The sequence below is a fragment of the Papaver somniferum genome, unplaced genomic scaffold (genome assembly GCF_003573695.1).
Source record: "Papaver somniferum cultivar HN1 unplaced genomic scaffold, ASM357369v1 unplaced-scaffold_10, whole genome shotgun sequence".
NCBI classification, from domain to species: Eukaryota; Viridiplantae; Streptophyta; class Magnoliopsida; order Ranunculales; family Papaveraceae; genus Papaver; species Papaver somniferum.
Genome location: NW_020618825.1, coordinates 878,698 through 886,609, shown reverse-complemented (window position 1 = coordinate 886,609; position 7,912 = coordinate 878,698). Strand labels below are relative to the sequence as shown.

General features: G+C 40.3%; 6 non-coding genes and 6 pseudogenes across 6 annotated transcripts; all 12 read right to left on the bottom strand.

The window, feature by feature from the left end:
* Positions 1-807: 807 nt before the first annotated feature.
* LOC113327303 lies at positions 808-926 on the bottom strand (annotated as a pseudogene).
* A 375-nt stretch (positions 927-1,301) lies between these two features.
* LOC113327431 lies at positions 1,302-1,424 on the bottom strand (annotated as a pseudogene).
* A 374-nt stretch (positions 1,425-1,798) lies between these two features.
* LOC113327190 lies at positions 1,799-1,917 on the bottom strand. Its single transcript, XR_003348850.1, has one exon. It is a non-coding gene; the product is annotated as a 5S ribosomal RNA (ribosomal RNA).
* Positions 1,918-2,790: 873 nt separating this feature from the next.
* LOC113327250 lies at positions 2,791-2,909 on the bottom strand. The gene has a single exon (XR_003348913.1). It is a non-coding gene; the product is annotated as a 5S ribosomal RNA (ribosomal RNA).
* Positions 2,910-3,285: 376 nt separating this feature from the next.
* LOC113327309 lies at positions 3,286-3,404 on the bottom strand (annotated as a pseudogene).
* Positions 3,405-3,762: 358 nt separating this feature from the next.
* LOC113327060 lies at positions 3,763-3,881 on the bottom strand. The gene has a single exon (XR_003348720.1). It is a non-coding gene; the product is annotated as a 5S ribosomal RNA (ribosomal RNA).
* An 867-nt stretch (positions 3,882-4,748) lies between these two features.
* Positions 4,749-4,867, bottom strand: LOC113327302 (annotated as a pseudogene).
* Positions 4,868-5,242: 375 nt separating this feature from the next.
* On the bottom strand, positions 5,243-5,365 carry LOC113327429 (annotated as a pseudogene).
* A 374-nt stretch (positions 5,366-5,739) lies between these two features.
* Positions 5,740-5,858, bottom strand: LOC113327188. Its single transcript, XR_003348849.1, has one exon. It is a non-coding gene; the product is annotated as a 5S ribosomal RNA (ribosomal RNA).
* Positions 5,859-6,731: 873 nt separating this feature from the next.
* On the bottom strand, positions 6,732-6,850 carry LOC113327249. Its single transcript, XR_003348912.1, has one exon. It is a non-coding gene; the product is annotated as a 5S ribosomal RNA (ribosomal RNA).
* Positions 6,851-7,226: 376 nt separating this feature from the next.
* On the bottom strand, positions 7,227-7,345 carry LOC113327308 (annotated as a pseudogene).
* Positions 7,346-7,703: 358 nt separating this feature from the next.
* LOC113327059 lies at positions 7,704-7,822 on the bottom strand. The gene has a single exon (XR_003348719.1). It is a non-coding gene; the product is annotated as a 5S ribosomal RNA (ribosomal RNA).
* Positions 7,823-7,912: the final 90 nt, after the last annotated feature.

Here is a 7,912-nt window from a genome sequence, read left to right as displayed (position 1 = left end):
CATTCGGCTATTAATTCTTCGTGGCAAGTCTGATTCGGGCAAATGATGGTTCGTTGGAAACGTTATGGCGAGGAGAATCCTTTCGTGCAATTATTTTGGATTAACAACCTCGTTTTGGTAGTATTTTAATAAAAAACTATTAAAATATTCAATTAAATGCACGTTTTTGGATGAATTCCAAAAACCTGGGGCGCGCGCCCTCCCAGAATTCATGCCATAAAAACCCATTCTTTCTCTCGGGTAATCCCTTCGCTAACTATTCGGCTCGCAGTCGTAAGGAAAACCGCTAAAAAAAATGGCAAAATAAAATAAAAAAAGGCAATCAAAACGAGGACTTCCCAAGAGGTCACCCATCTTAGTACTACTACTACTTGTAGTAGTAAGCCTAACTGCAGAGTTCTGATGGGTTCTGGGGCATTAGTGCTGGTATGATCGATTGTTGAAGGTATTTTACCAAGTTTACTACTTAACACGTCTCCAATGTATTGGTCCGAACTCCCCATTCGGCTATTAATTCTTCGTGGCAAGTCCGATTCGGGCAAATGATGGTTCGTTGGAAACATATTGCGAGGAGAATCCTTTCGTGCAATTAGTTTGGATTAACAACCTCGTTTCGGTAGTATTTTAATAAAAAACTATTAAAATATTCAATTAAATGCACGTTTATGGATGAATTCCAAAAACCTGGGGCGGGCAGGCTTCGTGCCATAAAAACACATTCTTTCTCTCGGGTAATCCCTTCGCTAACTAGTCGGCTCGCATCCATAAGGAAAATCGCTAAAAAAATGGCAAAAAAAATAAAAAAAAGGCAATCAACACGAGGACTTCCCAAGAGGTCACCCATCTTAGTACTACTCTCGCCCAAGCACGCTTAACAGCAGAATTCTGATAGGTTCTTGTGCATTAGTGATGGTATGATCAATTGCTGAAGATATTTTACCAAGTTTACTACTTAACACGTCTCCAATGTATTGGTCCGAACTCCCCATTCGGCTATTAATTCTTCGTGGCAAGTCTGATTCAGGCAATGGATGGTTCGTTGGAAACGTTACGGCGAGGAGAATCCTTTCGTGCAATTATTTTGGATTAACAACCTCGTTTTGGTAGTATTTTAATAAAAAACTATTAAAATATTCAATTAAATGCACGTTTTTGGATGAATTCCAAAAACCTGGGGCGCGCGCCCTCCCAGGCTTCATGCCATAAAAACCCATTCTTTCTCTCGGGTAATCCCTTCGCTAACTATTCGGCTCGCAGTCATAAGGAAAACCGCTAAAAAATTGCAAAATAAAATAAAAAAAGGCAATCAAAACGAGGACTTCCCAAGAGGTCACCCATCTTAGTACTACTACTACTAGTAGTAGTAAGCTTAACTGCAGAGTTCTGATGGGTTCTGGTGCATTAGTGCTGGTATGATCGATTGCTGAAGGTATTTTACCAAGTTTACTACTTAACACGTCTCCAATGTATTGGTCCGAACTCCCCATTCGGCTATTAATTCTTCGTGGCAAGTCCGACTCGGGCTAATGATGGTTCGTTGGAAACGTTATGGCGAGGAGAATCCTTTCGTGCAATTATTTTTGATTAACAACCTCGTTTTGGTAGTATTTTAATAAAAACTATTAAAATATTCAATTAAATGCACGTTTTTGGATGAATTCCAAAAACCTGGGGCGCGCACCCTCTCATGCTTCGTGCCATAAAAACCCATTCTTTCTCACGGGTAATCCCTTCGCTAACTAGTCAGCTCGCAGCCATAAGGAAAACCGCTAAAAAAATGGCAAAAAAAATAAAAAAAGACAATCAAGACGAGGACTTCCCAAGAGGTCACCCATCTTAGTACTACTCACGCCCAAGCACACTTCACTGCAGAGTTCTGATGGGTTTTGGAGCATTAGTGCTGGTATGATCGATTGCCGAAGATATTTTACCAAGTTTACTACTTAATACGTCTCCAATTTATTGGTCCGAACTCCCCATTCGGCTATTAATTTTTCGTAGCAAGTCCGATTCGGGAAAATGATGGTTCGTTGGAAACGTTATGGCGGGGAGAATCCTTTCGTGCAATTAATTTGGATTAACAACCTCATTTTGGTAGTATTTTAATAAAAAACTATTAAAATATTCAATTAAATGCACGTTTTTTGGTGAATTCCAAAAACCTGGGGCGCGCGCCCTCCCAGGCTTCATGCCATAAAAACCCATTCTTTATCTCGGGTAATCCCTTCGCCAACTATTCGGCTAGCAGTCATAAGGAAAACCGCTAAAAAAATTGCAAAATAAAATAAAAAAAGACAATCAAAACGAGGACTTCCCAAGAGGTCACCCATCTTAGTACTACTACTACTAGTAGTAGTAAGCTTAACTGCAGAGTTCTGATGGGTTATGGTGCATTAGTGCTGGTATGATCGATTGTTGAAGGTATTTTACCAAGTTTACTACTTAACACGTCTTCAATGTATTGGTCCGAACTCCCCATTCGGCTATTAATTCTTCGTGGCAAGTCCGATTCGGGCAAATAATGGTTCGTTGGAAACGTTATGGCGAGGAGAATCCTTTCGTGCAATTATTTTTGATTAACAACCTCGTTTTGGTAGTATTTTAATAAAAACTATTAAAATATTCAATTAAATGAACGTTTTTGGATGAATTCCAAAAACCTGGGGCGCGCACCCTCCCATGCTTCGTGCCATAAAAACCCATTCTTTCTCTCGGGTAATCCCTTCTCTAACTAGTCAGCTCGCAGCCATAAGGAAAACCGTTAAAAAAATGGCAAAAAATATAAAAAAAGACAATCAACACGAGGACTCCCCAAGAGGTCACCCATCTTAGTACTACTCACACCCAAGCACGCTTCACTGCAGAGTTATGATGGGTTCTGGTGCATTAGTGCTGGTATGATCGATTGCCAAAGATATTTTACCAAGTTTACTACTTAACACGTCTCCAATGTATTGGTCCGAACTCCCCATTCGGCTATTAATTTTTCGTAGCAAGTCCGATTCGGGCAAATGATGGTTCGTTGGAAACGTTATGGAGAGGAGAATCCTTTCATGCAATTATTTTGGATTAAAAACCTCGTTTTGGTAGTATTTTAATAAAAAACTATTAAAATATTCAATTAAATGCACGTTTTTGGATGAATTCCAAAAACCTGGGGCGCGCGCCCTCCCGTGCTTCATGCCATAAAAACCCATTTTTTCTCTCGGGTAATCCCTTCGCTAACTATTCGGCTCGCAGCCATAAGGAAAACCGCTAAAAAAATGGCAAAAAAAAGAAAAAAAAGAAAATCAACATGAGGACTTCCCAAGAGGTCACCCATCTTAGTACTACTCACGCCCAAGCACGCTTCACTGCAGGGTTCTGATGGGTTCTGGTGCATTAGTGATGGTATGATCGATTGCCGAAGATATTTTACCAAGTTTACTACTTAACACGTCTCCAATGTATTGGTCCGAACTCCCCATTCGGCTATTAATTCTTCGTGGCAAGTCCGATTCAGGCAAAGGATGGTTCGTTGGAAACGTTATGGCGAGGAGAATCCTTTCGTGCAATTATTTTGGATTAAAAACCTCGTTTTGGTAGTATTTTAATAAAAACTATTAAAATATTCAATTAAATGCACGTTTTTGGATGAATTCCAAAAACCTGAGGCGCGCGCCCTCCCAGGCTTCGTGCCATAAAAACTATTCTTTCTCTCGGGTAATACCTTCGTTAAGCCATAAGGAAAACCGCTAAAAAAATGGCAAAAAAATAAAAAACGGCAATCAACACGAGGACTTCCCAAGAGGTCACCCATATTAGTACTACTCTCGCCCAAGCACGCTTCACTGCAGAGTTCTGACGGATTCTGGTGCATCAGTGCTGGTATGATCGATTACCGAAGATATTTTACCAAGTTTACTACTTAACACGTCTCCAATGTATTGGTCCGAACTCCCCATTCGGCTATTAATTCTTCGTGGCAAGTCTGATTCGGGCAAATGATGGTTCGTTGGAAACGTTATGGCGAGGAGAATCCTTTCGTGCAATTATTTTGGATTAACAACCTCGTTTTGGTAGTATTTTAATAAAAAACTATTAAAATATTCAATTAAATGCACGTTTTTGGATGAATTCCAAAAACCTGGGGCGCGCGCCCTCCCAGAATTCATGCCATAAAAACCCATTCTTTCTCTCGGGTAATCCCTTCGCTAACTATTCGGCTCGCAGTCGTAAGGAAAACCGCTAAAAAAAATGGCAAAATAAAATAAAAAAAGGCAATCAAAACGAGGACTTCCCAAGAGGTCACCCATCTTAGTACTACTACTACTTGTAGTAGTAAGCCTAACTGCAGAGTTCTGATGGGTTCTGGGGCATTAGTGCTGGTATGATCGATTGTTGAAGGTATTTTACCAAGTTTACTACTTAACACGTCTCCAATGTATTGGTCCGAACTCCCCATTCGGCTATTAATTCTTCGTGGCAAGTCCGATTCGGGCAAATGATGGTTCGTTGGAAACATATTGCGAGGAGAATCCTTTCGTGCAATTAGTTTGGATTAACAACCTCGTTTCGGTAGTATTTTAATAAAAAACTATTAAAATATTCAATTAAATGCACGTTTATGGATGAATTCCAAAAACCTGGGGCGGGCAGGCTTCGTGCCATAAAAACACATTCTTTCTCTCGGGTAATCCCTTCGCTAACTAGTCGGCTCGCATCCATAAGGAAAATCGCTAAAAAAATGGCAAAAAAAATAAAAAAAAGGCAATCAACACGAGGACTTCCCAAGAGGTCACCCATCTTAGTACTACTCTCGCCCAAGCACGCTTAACAGCAGAATTCTGATAGGTTCTTGTGCATTAGTGATGGTATGATCAATTGCTGAAGATATTTTACCAAGTTTACTACTTAACACGTCTCCAATGTATTGGTCCGAACTCCCCATTCGGCTATTAATTCTTCGTGGCAAGTCTGATTCAGGCAATGGATGGTTCGTTGGAAACGTTACGGCGAGGAGAATCCTTTCGTGCAATTATTTTGGATTAACAACCTCGTTTTGGTAGTATTTTAATAAAAAACTATTAAAATATTCAATTAAATGCACGTTTTTGGATGAATTCCAAAAACCTGGGGCGCGCGCCCTCCCAGGCTTCATGCCATAAAAACCCATTCTTTCTCTCGGGTAATCCCTTCGCTAACTATTCGGCTCGCAGTCATAAGGAAAACCGCTAAAAAATTGCAAAATAAAATAAAAAAAGGCAATCAAAACGAGGACTTCCCAAGAGGTCACCCATCTTAGTACTACTACTACTAGTAGTAGTAAGCTTAACTGCAGAGTTCTGATGGGTTCTGGTGCATTAGTGCTGGTATGATCGATTGCTGAAGGTATTTTACCAAGTTTACTACTTAACACGTCTCCAATGTATTGGTCCGAACTCCCCATTCGGCTATTAATTCTTCGTGGCAAGTCCGACTCGGGCTAATGATGGTTCGTTGGAAACGTTATGGCGAGGAGAATCCTTTCGTGCAATTATTTTTGATTAACAACCTCGTTTTGGTAGTATTTTAATAAAAACTATTAAAATATTCAATTAAATGCACGTTTTTGGATGAATTCCAAAAACCTGGGGCGCGCACCCTCTCATGCTTCGTGCCATAAAAACCCATTCTTTCTCACGGGTAATCCCTTCGCTAACTAGTCAGCTCGCAGCCATAAGGAAAACCGCTAAAAAAATGGCAAAAAAAATAAAAGAAGACAATCAAGACGAGGACTTCCCAAGAGGTCACCCATCTTAGTACTACTCACGCCCAAGCACACTTCACTGCAGAGTTCTGATGGGTTTTGGAGCATTAGTGCTGGTATGATCGATTGCCGAAGATATTTTACCAAGTTTACTACTTAATACGTCTCCAATTTATTGGTCCGAACTCCCCATTCGGCTATTAATTTTTCGTAGCAAGTCCGATTCGGGAAAATGATGGTTCGTTGGAAACGTTATGGCGGGGAGAATCCTTTCGTGCAATTAATTTGGATTAACAACCTCATTTTGGTAGTATTTTAATAAAAAACTATTAAAATATTCAATTAAATGCACGTTTTTTGGTGAATTCCAAAAACCTGGGGCGCGCGCCCTCCCAGGCTTCATGCCATAAAAACCCATTCTTTATCTCGGGTAATCCCTTCGCCAACTATTCGGCTAGCAGTCATAAGGAAAACCGCTAAAAAAATTGCAAAATAAAATAAAAAAAGACAATCAAAACGAGGACTTCCCAAGAGGTCACCCATCTTAGTACTACTACTACTAGTAGTAGTAAGCTTAACTGCAGAGTTCTGATGGGTTATGGTGCATTAGTGCTGGTATGATCGATTGTTGAAGGTATTTTACCAAGTTTACTACTTAACACGTCTTCAATGTATTGGTCCGAACTCCCCATTCGGCTATTAATTCTTCGTGGCAAGTCCGATTCGGGCAAATAATGGTTCGTTGGAAACGTTATGGCGAGGAGAATCCTTTCGTGCAATTATTTTTGATTAACAACCTCGTTTTGGTAGTATTTTAATAAAAACTATTAAAATATTCAATTAAATGAACGTTTTTGGATGAATTCCAAAAACCTGGGGCGCGCACCCTCCCATGCTTCGTGCCATAAAAACCCATTCTTTCTCTCGGGTAATCCCTTCGCTAACTAGTCAGCTCGCAGCCATAAGGAAAACCGCTAAAAAAATGGCAAAAAATATAAAAAAAGACAATCAACACGAGGACTCCCCAAGAGGTCACCCATCTTAGTACTACTCACACCCAAGCACGCTTCACTGCAGAGTTATGATGGGTTCTGGTGCATTAGTGCTGGTATGATCGATTGCCAAAGATATTTTACCAAGTTTACTACTTAACACGTCTCCAATGTATTGGTCCGAACTCCCCATTCGGCTATTAATTTTTCGTAGCAAGTCCGATTCGGGCAAATGATGGTTCGTTGGAAACGTTATGGAGAGGAGAATCCTTTCATGCAATTATTTTGGATTAAAAACCTCGTTTTGGTAGTATTTTAATAAAAAACTATTAAAATATTCAATTAAATGCACGTTTTTGGATGAATTCCAAAAACCTGGGGCGCGCGCCCTCCCGTGCTTCATGCCATAAAAACCCATTTTTTCTCTCGGGTAATCCCTTCGCTAACTATTCGGCTCGCAGCCATAAGGAAAACCGCTAAAAAAATGGCAAAAAAAAGAAAAAAAAGAAAATCAACATGAGGACTTCCCAAGAGGTCACCCATCTTAGTACTACTCACGCCCAAGCACGCTTCACTGCAGGGTTCTGATGGGTTCTGGTGCATTAGTGATGGTATGATCGATTGCCGAAGATATTTTACCAAGTTTACTACTTAACACGTCTCCAATGTATTGGTCCGAACTCCCCATTCGGCTATTAATTCTTCGTGGCAAGTCCGATTCAGGCAAAGGATGGTTCGTTGGAAACGTTATGGCGAGGAGAATCCTTTCGTGCAATTATTTTGGATTAAAAACCTCGTTTTGGTAGTATTTTAATAAAAACTATTAAAATATTCAATTAAATGCACGTTTTTGGATGAATTCCAAAAACCTGAGGCGCGCGCCCTCCCAGGCTTCGTGCCATAAAAACTATTCTTTCTCTCGGGTAATACCTTCGTTAAGCCATAAGGAAAACCGCTAAAAAAATGGCAAAAAAATAAAAAACGGCAATCAACACGAGGACTTCCCAAGAGGTCACCCATATTAGTACTACTCTCGCCCAAGCACGCTTCACTGCAGAGTTCTGACGGATTCTGGTGCATCAGTGCTGGTATGATCGATTACCGAAGATATTTTACCAAGTTTACTACTTAACACGTCTCCAATGTATTGGTCCGAACTCCCCATTCGGCTATTAATTCTTCGTGGCAAGTC